The sequence below is a fragment of the Physeter macrocephalus genome, chromosome 2 (assembly GCF_002837175.3).
Source record: "Physeter macrocephalus isolate SW-GA chromosome 2, ASM283717v5, whole genome shotgun sequence".
In the NCBI taxonomy this organism is placed as follows: Eukaryota; Metazoa; Chordata; class Mammalia; order Artiodactyla; family Physeteridae; genus Physeter; species Physeter macrocephalus.
This window is the reverse complement of record NC_041215.1, coordinates 9,248,433-9,266,066: the sequence shown is the minus strand read 5'-3', so window position 1 is coordinate 9,266,066 and position 17,634 is coordinate 9,248,433. Positions and strand designations below refer to the sequence as shown.

At 41.1% G+C, this 17,634-nt stretch overlaps 1 protein-coding gene across 3 annotated transcripts in view; it reads left to right on the top strand.

The window, feature by feature from the left end:
• Window positions 1–5,140: 5,140 nt before the first annotated feature.
• The window catches only part of CNOT6 (CCR4-NOT transcription complex subunit 6), a 70,203-nt gene continuing 57,709 nt past the window's right edge, over window positions 5,141–17,634 (top strand). For all 3 annotated transcript variants that reach the window (XM_007122206.4, XM_007122205.4, XM_007122204.4), the window contains exon 1: window positions 5,141–5,439. The gene's annotated coding sequence lies outside the window, so the exon portion shown is untranslated. The remainder of the gene's footprint in view (window positions 5,440–17,634) is intronic.

The following is a 17,634-nucleotide window of genomic DNA, read 5'->3' as shown; positions in this document are numbered from 1 at the left end:
AGCACAGGCTCTAAGCGCACGAGCTTCAGTAGTTGTGGCTTGCGGGCTCTAGAGCACAGGCTCAGTAGTTGTGGCGCACGGGCTTCGTTGCTCTGTGGCATGTGGGATCTTCCCGGACCAGGGCTGGAACCTGTGTCCCCTGCATTGGCAGGTGGATTCTCAACCACTGCGCCACCAAGGAAAGCCCAAGTCATAATCTTGTTGGTGGAGGGTCTTGTCTTGATGTTTATGGCTGCTGACTGATCAGGGTGGTGATTGCTGAAGGCTAGGATGGCTGTGGCAATTTCTTAAAATAAGACAATAATGAAGTTTGCCATATTGATTGACTACCTTTCATGAACCATTTCTCTGTAGCAAGCAGTGCCATTTGATAGTGTTTTACCCAAAGAAGAGCTTCTCTCAAAATTGGAGTCAATCCTCTCAAATACTCTTGCTGCCTTATCAGCTAAGTTTATGTAATATTCTAAATCCTTTTTTGTCATTTCAAGAATCTTCACCAGGTGTAGATTCCATCTTAAGAAACCAGTTTCTTTGCTCATCCATAAGAAGCAATTCCTCATCCGTTAAGTTTTATAATGAGATTGCTGCAATTCAGTCACATCTTCAGGCTCTACTTCTAATTCAAGTTCTCTTGCTATTTCCATAACATCTGCAGTTACTTCCTCCACTAAAGTCTTGAACCCCCTTAAAGTCTTCCATGAGTGTTGGAATCAACTTTGTTCAAATTCCCATTAATACTGATATTTTGACCTCTTCTCATGAGTCATGAATGGCATCTAGAATGGTGAAACTTTTCCAGAAGGTTTTTGATTGACTTTGCCTTGATCAGACGAATCACTATCTATGGCAGTTATAGCTTTACAATATCTGTTTCTTAAATAAGAAGACTAGAAAGTCAAAATTACTTCTTGATCCATGGGCTTCAGAATAGATGTTGTGTTAGCAGGCATGAAAACATTAATGTTGTACATCTCCATCAGAGCTCTTGGGTGACCAGGTGCTCATTGTCAATGAGCAGTAGTATATTAAAAGGAATCTTTTTTTCTAAGCAGTAGGTCTCAACAGTAGTTTTTTTTCAGTAAACTGTGATTCAAACAGTTGTGCTGTCATCCAGGCTTTGTTGTTCCATTTATATAGCACAGGCAGAGTAGATTGCGCATAATTCTTAAGGGCCCTAGGATTTTGGGAATGGTAAATGAGCATTGACTGCAAGTCACCAGCTACATTAACCCCTAATGAGAGAGTCTGCCTGTCTTTTGAAGCTTTGAAGCCAGGCATTGACTTCTCCTCTCTAACTATGAATGTTCTAAATGGTATCTTCTTCCAATATAATGCTGTTTTGTCTACATTGAAAATCTGTTTAGTGTAGCCACCTTCATTCATTATTTTAGCTAAATCTTCTGGACAACTTGCTGCAGCTCCTACATCAGCACTTGTTGCTTCACCTTGTACTTTTATGTTATGGAGATGGCTTCTTTCCTTAAACCTTGTAAACCAATCTCTGCTAGCTTCAAACTTTTCTTCTGCAGCTTCCTCACCTCTTTCAGTCTTCACAGAATTGAAGAGAGTTAGGACCTTGCTCTGGATTAGGCTCTGGTTTAAGGGAATGTTGTGGCTGGTTTGATCTTCTATTCAGACCATTAAAATTTTCTTCATATCAGCAATAGGGCTGTTTCACTTTCTGGTCATTCATCAGTTCACTGAAGTAGCACATTTAATTTCCTTCAAGAACTTTTCCTTTGCATTCACAGCTTGGCTAATTGTTTGGCATAAGAGGTCTAGCCTTCAGCCTATCTCAGCTTTTGACATGCCTTCCTCACTAAGCTTAATCATCTCTAGCTTTTGATTTAAAGTGAGAAATGTGTGACACTTCCCTTCATTTGAACACTTAGAGGCCATTGTAGGGTTATTAACTGGCCTAATTTCAATATTGTTGTGTCTCAGGGATTAGGGAGGACTGAAAAGAGGTATAAAGACAGAGGAAAGGCTGGTCAGTGGAGCAGTCAAAACACACACAACACTTACTAAATTTGTTGTCTTACGTGGGCCCAGTTCGTGGTGCTTCAAAATAATTACAAGAGTAACATCAAAGATCATTGATCACAGATCACCGTAACAAATATAGTAACAATGAAAAAGTGTGAAATACTGTGAGAATTATCAAGCATGACATAGAGACATGAAGTGAGCAAATGCTGATGGAAACTGATGCCAATAGACTTGCTTAATGCAGGGTTCCCACACACTTTCAATTTGTAAAAAATGCACTATCTGTGAAGCACAATAAAGTGAAGTACAATAAAATGAGGTATGCATTTGCAGCTGGAGCTGTTAGAATCTAAGCCTGTAGATGCTAGTGGCCATCTTTCCTGCCTCGTTGCACAGCCCTTGTGAAGCCAGTGGGGAGGAAACCTGAGTGGAGGGTGGAAGAGTGAGATTGGATTGATTCTTGTTGATATTTTAAGATGTCTGAACTTTTCAGTTATGTGATACCTGAATACATAAATGACCTCTTTCTGCATCAAGCCTATTTGAGTTTGGGTTTTATAACTTACACAGGGAGGTCTTGCCTAATATGAGGGGCACTTTGATCTGGATCTGGAAAGGCATTTGATGGGGTTCTCTTCAGATATTCAGAAAGAACAGGATGTGCACAGGCAGGGCCACCATTGGTTCCTTCTCTATGGTAGCTAGTCTGCTGAGATGGCCCCAAATAAGTCTCTCCTTCCCTTTGTGTGCATGCAGCTCCTGCACTGCTTATGTCCTCTTCTCTTAAATCTGGACTGGGCTCGTGACTGTTTTGACCAATAGAATACAGAGAAAGTGACATTCTTCAAAGGGTTTTCCACTTCCTCTCTCTTGGAGCCCTGGGTTGCCATGAAAGATGTTCAGGATAACCTGCTAGAGAGAAGCCAGAAAGAAAAGTGGGAGGATGAAACACTACAAAGGGAGGGCTTGTTGGGGACTTGGAGGTGCCAGAGTCCAACCCCAGCCACCATCTCAGTAGAGGCATGAGAGACCCCAAATGAGACCTGGAGCACTAGAATAATGAGATGTAATAAACTCATGGTTCTATGCAAGTTATTTTGTTATGCAACTGGACTTCCCTGCCCCCATACACATGGTACCAATCACAAAAAGTAGCTCCTTCTGGGCAGATGAATTACAAAAATTCACCCCTCTCTCCAGGTTGGAGCACAGGTTGCAAGGGCACAGCATTCACATGGGGGGCAGAGAGTGCCACTGGCTCCTCCCTCAGTCTGGTGACACTTTGTAGAGCACAGGGGCTGCATAACCCCAATATTCAGAAGCCTGGGGTTGGAGGCTGTGGAGGGATGCCCACAGGCAGCCAGTCAGTCTGCACTTGTTCTTAGCAACCTCCTACCCCTCCTGGGCTTTCATATTGCCCTGCTGTTGTCTAGTGTCCTCTGACACTAGAGGACTGACCGTTGATGCTGAAAACTCAGCCTTCGTGCACTGGTGCTGAATTGAATCTTGGAGTTTTGGGTGAAGAGGAAAAGAATAGCTTTATTGCTTTGCCAGGCAAAGGGGGGACACAGCAGGGTTGTGCCCCTGAAAAACTGTGTGTCCCAACCTGGAAGGATTTGGTGAGGAGTTTTATAGCAATGGTTCAAGGGCAGGGTTCCTGATAAGATTAGGGTGTGTGCAGGGCATTCACTCCTTTAATCTGGTCTTGGTAATCTCTTGATGAGCTTCTCTGGTTCCTTTAATCTGGCCTCAAGTGGTCTTCTCTGGAATGAAGAATGCTGACATCTTCTGTTTGTTGGGGGTTTTAGTTCTGTAAAGAGCTCAAAGATACTGTTATGTGTATCCCTTGAGGTAGTACCAGGACCCTGCCCCAAGGCTGCACTATTATTTCTTGGCTGCTCCTCCCTTGCCTCTGCAACCCCTCCCTTCCCTGATTAGCAACTGTTTGAAAAGCTTCTGTGCCCAGGAGTCCTACGGTCTCAATCTTTTCCTTGCCCTTCTAGCTCTCCTCTGCCCCAACAGCAGCCAACCATTTCCCATATTCTCTAGCCCAGTATAGCAAGAGAGGGTGTCTCATTTTGTTGCTATTGTTAGTTCCTGGAACCTGTTTCACTCTCATTTCTTCAGAGTTGATTTTCCAGGAAAGAGCTAGGAGCCCATCCTAGTTTGCCATGTAGGTGAGTGGACAGCTATTCCTTTTTCCTCAGGCCATGCCTGTCCTCATGCACCTCTAATGGGTTTTAACAGTCTGTTGGGTGTTTCTCTTGTCCCTAGGCTGTGAGCTTACTCAGGGCAGGCCGGGGCCTGATTCATCTCTTTGCCTTGGTCCCAGCACAGGGCCTTGACCACCAGTCAACTAATGTGAACTCATGCAAGCATCATCAATCCTTTCTCTGCTCATTTTCAATCTCCACCTGAATAGAACATCTTGCTCTTTGAACACAGCTGCGGACAGTTACTCCGGGCTAGGATCCCACCAGAATTGTCCCTGAATTTACTGGACTGAATGACCATTAATGGACCGAAATGTGCCATTAATTAGTTTTTTCTTCATATCTGAGGCAGGATGAATCAAGCCACTGTTCACGACTGAATGTCTTGTCTTTAGGCAGCTCAGGATACTGGCTAAGGGTCAAAAGTCTGAGAGCTTGTCCCTGTTTCCATGTAATTGATAGGCGAAACGAAAGGGAGGAAGATCAAGGAAACAGAGAGAAGAGAGGAACAAAAATGAACAGTCTGAGACAAGAAAGAAAAAAAAAGATCTAGTTGAAAAGCGTAGGAGCGTTAAGAAGATGAGAAAGTAGAAGCGACAAGGCAGGAAACAAGCGAGGAGAGCGGGAAGAGGAGAGGGAGGTCTGACCCTGGAGCGCGCCCGGCCGGCTCACTGCTCCCCATCGCGGGGGTGGGGCAAGAGACGAGCCGAGAGCGACCTCCCCGGATGCTGAATGGTCGCGCCCGGCGGCGGCGGCCAATGGGCGGCCGGGATGTTGAAGCGGCAGCGTCGGTCGCGGCGCTCGCAGGCTTGGGGTGGGTGGGGGGGGAGGGGGAAGGGGTGGGACGGCGGCCGCCGCCATGATGCTTGTTTGCTTTCAATGAAAACGAGGGGGGCGCAGAGGAGGAGGGGGCGGCGGCGGCGTCGGTGGGCGTCGGTGGCGGCGGCGTCGGCTGCGCGAAGGCGAAGGCAGCGGTGGGTGCAGCGAGGAGGGTGAGGCCGGAGGCCGAGAGGCCGGGAGGCCGTAGTGGCGGCCCATCGAGGCGGCTGAAGCGGGCGGCTGACGCGGTGGATCTCGGAGGGAGAACAAAGAGCGGCGGCTGAGGCGGCAGAGGAGCGGCGACGGCGGCGCTGCAGCAGCGGGCGGGACTGGTATGGTGGTTCCACAGGTCAGACCCCGCTGCACTCACAGGGAGGAGGAGGCGGCAGCGGCGGAGGAAGGCGGCGCACCCCAAGAGGTGAGCGAGACCAGCCCGAGGCCCGGCTGGGCTCTGCTTCCCACACTGGCTGGCCACGGGCCCCTCTCGGTCGTGTCCCCGGGACCGTAGCGCGGGGGACTCGAGCAAGAGCACCTTGAGTTTTGCGTGCAGCGGGCCCGAAGAATGGAGGAGATGGTGGCTGTTGAGGGTCCCTAGACGCGCGGCTGTCGCCATCCAGTAGGTCCCCGGACCGCGCCCCCGCGCCGCGTCTGGGGCTGGGGGGTGTTGATTGACGGCGGGGGCGGGGGCGCGCAAGGGGCGCCAGGGTTGGGGGATGCCCCTGGCTGTCGACCCTGGCTCTGGTCACCCGGAGGAGGGGAGTTAGTGTCCGGGACTCTTGGCTGGGATGGGTGGCAACTTTGGAGAAGTGGCGGTGTGGAATTGCGCGGAGTGGAGTGTGGAACTTCGCAGTTACCGCAAAGCGGGAAACCAACTGTTTACCCCCTCCCCCAAATGTATTTAAAATTCAGTTTAACACAAATTTTATGGGGGGGGTGGGGAAATGGGAAGGACATGGTTAAAGAAACCCTTAGCACCAGATGAAGAGATTTATGATATTGCTGAGGACTCAGAGATAGTTCTAATTACTTGAAGTTTTGTGTAATAACTTGAATCGTATCTCTTTTCTTTTTTTCTAAACACCAATCATTATTTTCTTTGGAAATTTTTTTTTGACTCTTTTTCTCCTACAGCTTCCCCTAAGAGCCTACTAATGAACACCTGTAACCTCTTGAACTGTTACTGCAAATGACAGCATTGTGAATGGTCATCTTGCTTGTCCTTTTTGGATTTGTTATTGTGTTAAGCTGACATTTAAATAAATCTCCTTAAACATGAGTCCCCATACTTACCTGTTTTCCAGGTGGATTGCCCCATTAGTGGTAGTGCGGAATCTTGCCTCTTTGTGTCTGGGGATTTTAATTTTGGAAAGGAAGAGAGTGAATATGAACAAGTGAAAAATAAAATGGCATATAATAGCACTTTGTGTTTTTCACAGTGCACTAGCATTTATCTTCCCAAAACAGTTTTGTAGGCTTTAGGAGCTGTGTCCATTGATCAAAAGGTCTTGAAGACTTGTTTTGTAATTGCTATCAGAGCAATTATCGCAGTCTTTAGAATGTAATGACTTTTAGAATAAAAATTGCTTAATATTTTTAGACCAGTGATCTAGTCCAGTCAGCTTGCTTTAAACAAAATATTTGAATAGCTGCTGTTGAGAAAGCAGGCCTAGAAAGGTTAAAGTGACTTGCCCAAGATATTACAGTGAAGAGGGAAAGGACCAGGTTTTGTGTAAATGTGAGAGCACATGAGAGTGAGGTACTTGATGGAGATTAGTTTTTTTGGGAGGGCGGAGTGTGTTTTAATGGCTGGAAGTTATTTGAGGTAGTTGAGTCTGGTCAGTTCTCAGTAGGTGAATAAGATACTTAATGAAATGGTCAAAAAACGAGGATGTGACAAAAGACAAAGATTCCTGTGAGACTCAGAAGATTTTGCATAGTTTCAGAAGTGTCTTGATCAGTGGTAACGTAGATGAGGAAGCTCTTTTGAATGCCTGTTTGATTTGTAGGTATTTTCAGGTTTCTTAAACCTTGGTGGCAAAGTAAAACTTTTCAGACTCTTGAACAGATATGAGTTGTTTACAGAACTTGGTCCTGGCTACAAATAAAGGCATTTGCTTCTGTACTTATGGTTTATAAATAATGCATTTTGGTTATAATGTTAGGCATTCCACCATGTTCATATTAGCCTTTTTTATATTTAAAGCATAAACCTTTTTCATATCATAGTGCAACAGAGAGGGATAATATATGTAAGCATACTGGAATAAATGGTCAAGACTGCTCACAGCTGTAGCCTTTGGGCCATGAGAGGTGAGGGCCCTCTTCAGCACACTTGTAACTTTCCCATATGGAAGGTATACTGGTTGGGAAACTGCTTTTAAACTGTCTATTTGCATGTAAGATGGGGACTCATTTAGACTGCCTTAATCTTACCCTTCTCTGGGCTTTACCTCTCCCTCATCCATTTTTATTTTCTTGGTAAGTTATGTGCAGGGAATAGTATATGCCGGACATAGTGTTGGACTCTGGGAATTAAAAAGTGAATAACACTCATTTGCTGTCTTCTTGTTGCTGTAGTCTTAGTAGGTGTACAGAGTGCTGTGGGGAGAACAGGAGAGAATGATGAAATTTGTAGAATGTGTGGGAGCAGTTTACAGAAAATAGCACGGAATAGGTGTTTGTCAAACTGGAGAGATGGGGTCATTTCAGACAAAAGGAACTGTGGGTGCACTGAGGTGCCAAGTGTTGGGGTAAGGCCAATATCGATGTGTTACTGAAACGGAGAGTGACTGGAGATGAGCCTGCAAAGGTGTGTCCATCCTAGATTTTGAAGAACCATACTTACTAAGCTAAAAGTGAGGTTTATGTCTTTATCCTATAGCAAAGGAGAGAGCCAAAATATTTTTCATAGGGGAACAAAGTGATTTAGAGATCATTTGGGCATCAGTGCGGAGAATTAAGTGGAGCCATACATATAAAAAAGTCACATTTGAGATACTATGGAGTTAGTGACTCTGAATCTATTTTAAACTTGGATATAGGGTCTTTTGTGTATGATCCATTTTATAGTGGGTTTGAGGGCTCCGTTCAATTGCTCTATAATACAGGGTAGTTTAAAATCAAAATGTTTTGGAAAAAAGTTAAGAGCAATAAAAAAATGAAACCCATATAATGGTACATGTGAAAGTTCAGGCATTCAGAACTTGGCTTCTGAGTTAGGCTTAGGCAGACTGTAGAGCTTAAGCTGGAAAAATCAACTCTCTGCTCACCAGAAGTGAGAGCCACCAAGCTTAACGGTTATGGCTATCCTGATGGTCTGTGAGGATATGGACTGTAAACATTTTGTGAAATTGGGGAGAGGGCAGAGTTTTCTCTCCTGTCTATTATTGGAATTGAAATATTGAAAATTTCTTAAAACCTAAGAACTCCTCATACAGCTGTTAATTTATATAGTCAGTTCTGCTGTAAAGCAACATATAAGTTCCTAAAAATCACCATGATATGGAAAATTGTGCAGTAAAAACTACAGGCCTTTTGGGAAAAGTGGAACTAAGGCACAACACTCAAAACTTTGTCAGTGACTTATGTTACTAAAAAGGAACCTGGTAAAAATGGTAGCATGGTTTTACACGTTATGGTATACATAAATACTACAATAAATATGTCACTTTACCTTGAAAAAGACCTGGTTTGCTTGTGTTAATGGGCATCAGAAAGGTTGCTGCTTGTGAGTTACTGTACAGTGGTGGAAGGAGGGTTACCTGAAATCGAATGGAATGTTGTAACACCAGAGGGGGGTGGGTGTGGCTCAGCTCATGTGCACACAACACAGGGTGAACTGATGTAGCTGGTAGGTGTTTTGAGGTGTGTGTATTTTGTGTATTTCTATGCAGCTCAGTTCAGCTGGGGGCAGGTTTCTACCATCATCTGGTTTTTTTCACAGACAAAATCACACATAAGCAAATGGAAATTTTGTGTTAAGCTCAAATTTTCTAATATATCAGTTACGTTGGAACAGATTATTTTCAGAATAAGTGATACAGCAGAACTGATTATACTTGAACACAGCATTTAAAAATAGGGCTAAATCTCAGTTCCAAAAATACTGGAAACACCCATGTGTCAGGCACCATTATAGACTTGCTCCTCTAATAGGGCTTATGCTCTTTTATTCTAAATGGGTTTATAACGGTATGGAGAGAAAAACAAATGAACCAGTAAAGTGCTCATCAGGTCATATAGTAATGAGGAATACACAAAGCATTTGGGGCATGCTAAAGAAGGAGCAACTAATTCTGCTTGGGAAACTTGAGGGAGTCATCTCAGAGGTCTTTGGGCTGAGCTTTGAAGGTTGAATAGAGGTTTGTTAGACTTGAGTAGGACCTTTTAGTGAGAAGAAAGAACATGTGCAAAGTCAAGTTACATACAACTTGGGCTGTGAAACATAGGATGCAAAGATGAAAGGGACAGGAGGAGTGGCCAGAAACAGTCTGTGAGTAGTCTTCTTTAAGTGTTGAGACTTTAGTCTGTATATAATAGGGATTCATTGAGAGTTTAGGTGGATAGGGGTGGGGAAATTGTGTGTGTGACATACTTTTTCAGGAGACATAGGAAAAATGTGAAGCCTGGATGAAGGGGACAGGGCCAAGAAACTGGGGGTCAGAGAGTTCATTTAAGCCCTTGTGAGAGAAATATTCTAGAGTTGTTAAAGGCTTCTTGATGATTTATAAGGTCAGCATTTCATGAATAATTTTCTTTCTTAGTTTTTAGGGGAAAAATAGACTAGTGGGTCAAAACTGATTGCTACTATAGTAGAACTTCCCAAAATGATTGTATACATGAATTAGCAGCTAGAATAAATGTTGAATGCCTCAAAAGGTCAAAATTCCAACCTGATAGGGGTAGCTAGAATACTGTGATTGTAAGAGTGGGAGTAGCAAATAGATTATGGAAACCGGCAGAAGATAAGAAAGAAATGAAAAGATTTCTGTTGGGAGCCATCATTGCTGAAGGTGTAAACTAGACGGTTGTTGCTTGTCTCATACTAAGAGAACAGATTTAATATCGATGGCTCCCTCTCCTTTCCTTTTTGACCTCGGTGATGTTTCATCACACAAATCATGGTTTGACTTAATGTTAGTGGGCCCTCAGCTTTGCTGGCTAGATCATAAATCATAATTGTCCTAATATGTTCTTTTGTTCTATACTTTATATTTGACTTAAAATATAGAAATTAAAAATTTTGGGCTTCCCTGGTGGCGCAGTGGTTGAGAGTCCGCCTGCCGATGCAGGGGACATGGGTTCGTGCTCCGGTCTGGGAAGATCCCACATGCAGCGGAGCGGCTAGGCCCGTGAGCCATGGCCACTGAGCCTGCGCGTCCGGAGCCTGTGCTCCGCAACGGGAGAGGCCGCAACAGTGAGAGGCCCGCGTACCGCAAAAAAAAAAAAAAAAAAAAAAAAAAAAATTTTAAGCTAAGAAGTATTTGTGTTTTAAGTTGAAATTTGTGGATGACCTATACTTAGTGTATCTTTATAGTTATATTTCGAGTTAGTTTATTGAGTTGAATGAAATTGCTAGTATTTGACCATTTTTGACCTTCAAAATTGGTAGTTTCCTGTGGTGTTGCAGTACACTCTGACTGTATTTTATATTCACTTGTGTTATTAGGCACAGGCACATGATTAGAATTGCATTTTAACAGCAGTCTAGTAAACTCTTATGGCCTGTTGGTTATTGGCTGGGCACTGCGGATGCAGATGGGTATGCCGGTCTTCTTTTAGAGCTTAGACTAACTACTGCATTTGCTGTTTGACTCTGTTTAGGAGGAATATTTTATTATAATTTTAAAATCTTTTTTCACAGAGGTCTTATTTATTGGAAATTTTAGTTAAACCAATATGGACTTAAATTTATTCTTATTCTACTTGAGAAAAGGATTTAAGGAATTGAGATTTTGGGAGGCAGGAGGAGGTGGCTACAGAAACCTTAAGTTCTTAGAAATATTACTAAGGTTATTTGCCTTTTTAATTCTCTTCCTCTTATGAGTATACAGTGGTGTTTTCCAGAGACTGACAAAATGATGTGTAATATCTGATCAGTTGAATTCAGAGCAGATAGGTGAATCCAGCTGTCTTCTAGCATGTCAGACCTTAAAGATTTGCAAAAATGTAAGGCAGTGTCACTCTTCTCACAAAACTTTACTTTGTTTTTGAAAGTAGTTACTTTTCATAAAAATGTTAACATGTGATAGGTTTATTATATTTAATGAGTTAATACATATTTTAAATTCCTTATTTCTAATTTCTAGTATGGTAAATATTGATAGATATAACCCACACAATTGAAAGGTCTTTGAGGTACTTGAGTATAAGGGTCCTGAGATGATAGCATTTGAGGTCTGCTGTGTTAAGTAAGTATTAGGCAGAGTTTGGGAGTAGAGAATACAGGTGAAGAGTAGTTTGGAAAGATGATACATCTGAGAAGGAAACTCAGGGGCTCGTGGTCTTAGCAACATAATATTTGGAGAATGAACACAAGATCTTGGTTTCATCAGTGACAGAATTCTAGACTTGTGTGAGGCATTGGTGTTAATAGAGTACAGCTTTGCAGCTAGATTGTCCCAGGTTCAAATCCTGGCTCTACTACTTACTAAGTGTGTGCAACCTTGGGCAAGTTATTTAAACTCAGAGTCTCAGTTTCCTCATCTAAAATAAAATGAGAATAGTGTCTACTTCATGGATCGCTATGAGAATTAAATCGAGGTAATTACCAGTAAATTATTGCATAGTGGTTGAAAGCATAGACTTTTGGATCAGACTTGGGTTAAAATCACAGTTGTGCCAGTAGGATCTCTGTGATCTCAGGTAAATGACTCATTTTCTGGACCGTTCTTTCTTTATGTATGGAGAATAATACAATAGTATTTACTCATAGGAGTCCTGAGGGTTAAATGAGATAATGCATGTGAAGGGCCTGCCAGTTGGTGAGTGCTTAAAACATGTTAGCTGTTATGTGCCTAGTGCAGAGTGTGACAGATAGGCATTCCAATACAGTTTTGCCATTACCCCCACCTGTTTGAGGTTTGCTCTTATTTTGCCATAGCATGTCACTAAGATTATGTTTATACAGTTTTACCTTTAAGTTTGTCCCTTTGCTTCATATCCCAGCCTGTCCTAGAACGAATATTCTCAGCCTTTGGTTACTTAGGTCCTTTCTGTCTGGATTCTCTAGATTTTACCTTCAAGATTAGAGGCCTATGTTAGTTTTTCTTACTCCTGGTAACATGGGCACTGCTTCTGTTAGCATACTTGTCTCTTACACAATGTTTGCTTTTTTTTTTACTGTCCCAGCTTATCCCCTTGAATTCTTATAAGTATTCACCAAACAGTATTTGCCAGGCTCTGAAAATATAAAAATATTTGAAATATAAGTGCAAAGACCCTATGTTAGAGTAGGTGAATGAGACATGTCAAAAATAAAGGTGGGCTTAAAGAATATAACATTAGAAATATCTTCAAAGTTCAGAATAGCTCAAAGCAGGGAATGATAAACTCCTGTGTTTGTGAGGGGTAGGGAAGAAGTCCTGAATTAGAGTGATGTTTGTAAAAAGGGTTGTAGTGTGATTACATCGTCGTAAGATTTTTGTTTGCACTCCCCAGTAGATTAAGATCCAAGATCATGTACGTATTTCCTATTTATTCTTTATTCCCAGAACCTGGCAGAGTGCTCTTGGCACATAGAGGCAGAAGGTGCTTAGTAAATATTTGTTGAATGAATGATTCTGTAAAGAAAGCTTCCTTAAGGAAGCATGGTTTGGATGTATTGACTTGCTTTTTTTGGATTTTTCTTGGAAAACCTGATTTTGAGTCATGAAGGAAAGAATGTTTAGACCAGTTTATTAGTACAACGTGCTAGGTCTTACACAAGACACTGGGAGATACAAACTGGGGTGATAGATGCTGTAGTAAATGTATGGTGTGCAGAGGAAAGAGTAGTGAACTTGTGCCTTTGTTGGGAAGGGCTTACAGGGACTCTGTCTGACATCTAACCTGAGTTGCCGTGAAGGGGGTGAGTAGGAGTTTAGGGTGAAGGTTCCCTTTGGTGAAGGGATTAGCATGTGTTATTGAAAGACTGTGTCTTAGAAGTAGGTTTGCTTTGATTAATTTAGGACTTTATAGGGTGTCTTGTGTGTCAGTGGCTGAAGATGAGTGAGAAAATAGTTGCCTAAATCCAGATTGTAAAGGACTTTGAAGTTAGGGCTTTAGCTAGGTAGGCAGAAAAGGCCATCTTAGATTTTTAAGCAGGAGAGTGACATGAGCAGGCATCTATCAGGAAGGTATAGAGAAGGTTGTTTAAAAGTTGTAGCTGAGAAATGAGGGTGTAAATTAACTTCAGTAGCTGTGAAAATGGAGAAGACAGGTTTAGAAGTCCTGAAGAGGTAAAAATCAGTGGGATTTAGTGAAAAATTGGGTAAGACATAGTGAAAATTTGGATAGGAAGAAGTAAATTGGCACCAAGGCTAGTGGCACTACCTTTTCATATATTCCATAACTTGTAGCTCTGTGAGGCTCCCGATCATCAAATAAAAGGATTTTTCTGCACATGAGTTTATTTCTTCCTTCTCCCCTCCCTTCATTTCCTCTGCGCCTTTCCCTTTTTTCTCCTTTGTGTATGTGAAAGAAGTAAAGCACCAAGAATGGAGGAGAAAATGTAACAAGCAAGGAAAGGAAAAGAGGAATTTAGCATTTTATCTTGTCAGTTAAGATTTGCTATAACTCAGCCTCATTTCCCTTGGAAAAAAATCTGGCCAATACAATTTAAATAAATTATTTAACTTCAGAGCGCCTTTTAACAAGAAATGCATTTTTGTACATTGCCAAAATAACATGATCTCATAATAATTCATTAATATTTCAAAATATGAACTAGGTATTAAATGTTTCTCCAACAGTCCGCAGAATGTCCTTTGTTGCAGATTTGTGGATCCTATATAGGGACCATTCATTGCATCTCATTCTGTATATCCCTTAATTCTCTTTAAGTCTAGAATAGTCCTGACACCAGCTTGTTAAAGGTAGCAGACCAGTTACCTTGCAGAAAGTCCTGCATTCCAATTGCTTCTTTGGTGTCATCTGGCTAGTTCCTCTAGTTCTTAATCAAGGTAAAACGTTGGTGTGTATTTCATATTCTGTCAGATCCGAAGACCCACAGTGTCTGGTTCTACCCCCATTAGTGTTGGGAAGATTGGTGAAGGGGGTAACAGTTTATTCCTCTCTTGAACATTTTCTACCTTATAATCAAAAAACAATCTGGGTGGTGGTGTTACCTTAGCATTATGCCAGTGCCAATGATTCATCTAATGGTTTTAACCCAGTTTATAAATCCTTGTTTTTAAAAGGCTCATTAGGAATTATGAAATGATGTTGTTTTTGTTTTTTATTAATTCTTTCATTCTTCATTTATTCCTTTGTAAAATAGGACTTTTTCCACCTGGGGCTATTTGATGACTCTGAAATACAGTACCCACTGAAAGGATAAAGACTTAAATCTTTCTCTTCAGTACCAACTTTCTTAGTTTAAAAGCTGCCTTAAATGGTGGCTGACTTGCACTTATGGTCTCTCCCCCGCCCTGCGCCCCCCTGTGTCTTCCCTCTTACCCCCCTCCCCTGTGTATTTTTTAAGCCATTTCGTAAGATGTTTAATAATGAAAGCATATCTTTCTATGCTGGTAAATAATGTCCTGTATTTCTTTAAGGTAAATAATTATTCTAAGATACTGAAAAACCGTTTCTCTGAGATCTAGATCAGGGACAGATTTTATGCTGCCAGGATCACTAGTGATGTTTGGCACTGGATTGGAGGAATTAGAGATTGACTAGTCAGGGGCTGTATACCTGCTGACTCTGGCCTAGCTATTTTTTAAAAGTCTTTTAATTCTACTTGACAATTTTCAAGCCTGTTTTGGAAACATTTTATTCTTTTTAGATAGTAATCTGTAGTGACATACTGTATTCTTTAGAGAGTAAGGTCTGCTTGTTTATTTTAAGCCTTGGGAAAAATCCTAAATTGTTTGTATTCTTATATCCTTTTCTCTACCTAGTTTCCAATACTATGTTCAGTTGGACTCCAAGAAAAATGGGTGGGATTGCTCACTGGGCAGATAGGCTCCTCAGAAGGGCTTGATTGTCCAACTTGCTGCCGTTTCTTTTATTCTATCATATTCTTTTTTCCCTCCACTTCCTAATCTGCACTGTCAGGGATTCGGAAAATAAAGAAGATCTCCTCACTGCTTTCAAGTAATGAGCTGTCTCTTAAATTTTAAGGCAACACATCATATGTCATGAAAACCAAGAAAGGGAGTGGTTGGCCACTTTGGCAGAAATTATGACTCTTTGATGGAATGACCCCAGGTCTAGGGCTTGGATTTCAGATTTCAGTTCAGTAATACTTGTATTTATTCTCTGAAGCGTGATCAAACTCCAGACATTGATTCACACTAAATAAGCTCCCATGAGAGTGGTAAATCAGACTTCTGAACTTTCACTAAGAAGGCAAGTGATTAATAATTAGTAGTAACTCAAAATACTAACCTCAGCTGGAGAGAGCAGCTTACCATTGTTAAATTCTATTTGGAAAAGCCAGTGAAGATCACATGGTCGTAAGTAAAATCTAGTCAGAATAGTGGCATTTGGTTGATCGTAAGGAATCTTAAGGGATGTTGTCATCAAGCTCTGGTAACCTTACACAGCATTTTGTTATTACTGGTATATTCATATGATTCAGAATGGGCACTTGCTTCACCAGATTGTCCTCTAGGTGGAACAGGAACAGTTCTTGACTGTATAGCTTTCTCTGTTCGGTATTTTTGTATTAGTCTAAAAACTTCAGGCACTGTATTTCTGTTTTGGAGAAATTAATGTGTAGGAGAACAGTTTTATTAACAATATTTGACAAAACAAAAAAAATGTGCTGTTTCTTGTGCAGATGATTAGTCTTAGCATTTATATTTTTACTTTCTTCAAAAAGCTTTTTAGGATTACTTATCTCCTTCTGTGTTTTGACTACATGGTCAAAACCATTTCTGTGTTTGAAAGATAACTCTACTTCTCATCATTAGAGGAGCAGCATAGCATAATGAAAGTTGCTTTAACTTTTTTCTATTTTTTTTTTATTGTAGAAAATATACATAACATACAATTTACCATCTTAACCATTTTTAAGTGTAGCATTCAGTGGTATTAAATACATTCATAATGTTGTGCAGCCTTCGCCATCATCCATCTCCATAACTCTTTTCTTCTTGTAAAACTAAAACCTCGAACCCGTTCAACAGTAAGTCCATTTGACGTAAGTGATTGCTGACTCGCTTACTTTAAATTCACATGATGGTAGGTTTTTCTCCAGCTTTGTTTAGCTGTGTAAGTAAGTATCCAGAGTAGGTAGAGACTTGGTTAAAGCAGATTATGGCTTATCCAAACACATAAGGTGAAGTGAGACTGGGGCAAGGAGTTTGGGAGAATATGCAAGGAAGTGAGATTTCATTTCACCTGAATATTTCAGAATGTTTCTATAAGAATAAGAATTTTAAAAATAACCACAAACAGAATAAACAATAGTCCCATTATCGACTTAGATTTAGTTCTTCTTCAAATTTGTCCAATTCTCAAAAATGTTTTTTTACACTTGATTTGGTCAGATCAGACCCAAACAAGGTCTATACATTGCATTTGATTGTTGTGCCTCTTAAGTCATTTAATATCAACTTCCTCTTACTCCCCCTTTTTCATGTCATTCATTTGTTGAAGAAACTGGGTCTTCTGTCATGTTGAACTTGCCATGGTCTGTGTCTGGCTGGCTGTATTCTTGTGGCATTATTTTAAAATTAAGAAAAAATTTTTTAATCATGGTAAAATTATAACAAAATTTACTATCTTAATAATCATTTTAAGTGTACAGTTCAGTAGTGTTAAGTATATTCACATTGTTGTATCTCGTGTTATTTTTAACGTGTTCCTCTGTCTCCCTTACTTAGTGTAAACTGGTACGAGATCTAGAGAGGCTGATTTGATTCAGGTTCAATTTTACTTTTAATTTTTTGGATGAAGGGGCAAGGGCATACATAGTGTTGGCATGTAAGTCTAGTTGTCCTAATACTGAGATCGATCCTTGGGTTGAGGTCTTACAGCCTGATCTATCTATTTAAAATTTTTTCATTGGACTTTTTTCACCTAATGCTTTTATTAACCATTGATGGTCATCCATTTTTTCATTAGAGATTGTGAAATAGTGTTTTTTCTAATTATGTAACTCTTTTTACATTTATTAGCTAGAATTCTGTTAAGAACATTTCCTCATCTAGTTTCTGCCAGAAATGCAGGATAAATGCTTGTTTCTTTCCCTTTATTTTCCAGTTTTTGGGTGACTGTATTTTTTTTTTTCCCCTGTTAAAGTTTTGGATTCATGCAGTTTGAAATGTAGTCTTTCTTTTTTTTTTTTTTTTTTTTTTTTTTTGTGGTACGCGGGGCTCTCACTGTTGTGGCCTCTCCCTTTGCGGAGCACAGGCTCCAGACGCGCAGGCTCAGCGGCCATGGCTCACGGGCCCAGCTGCTCCGC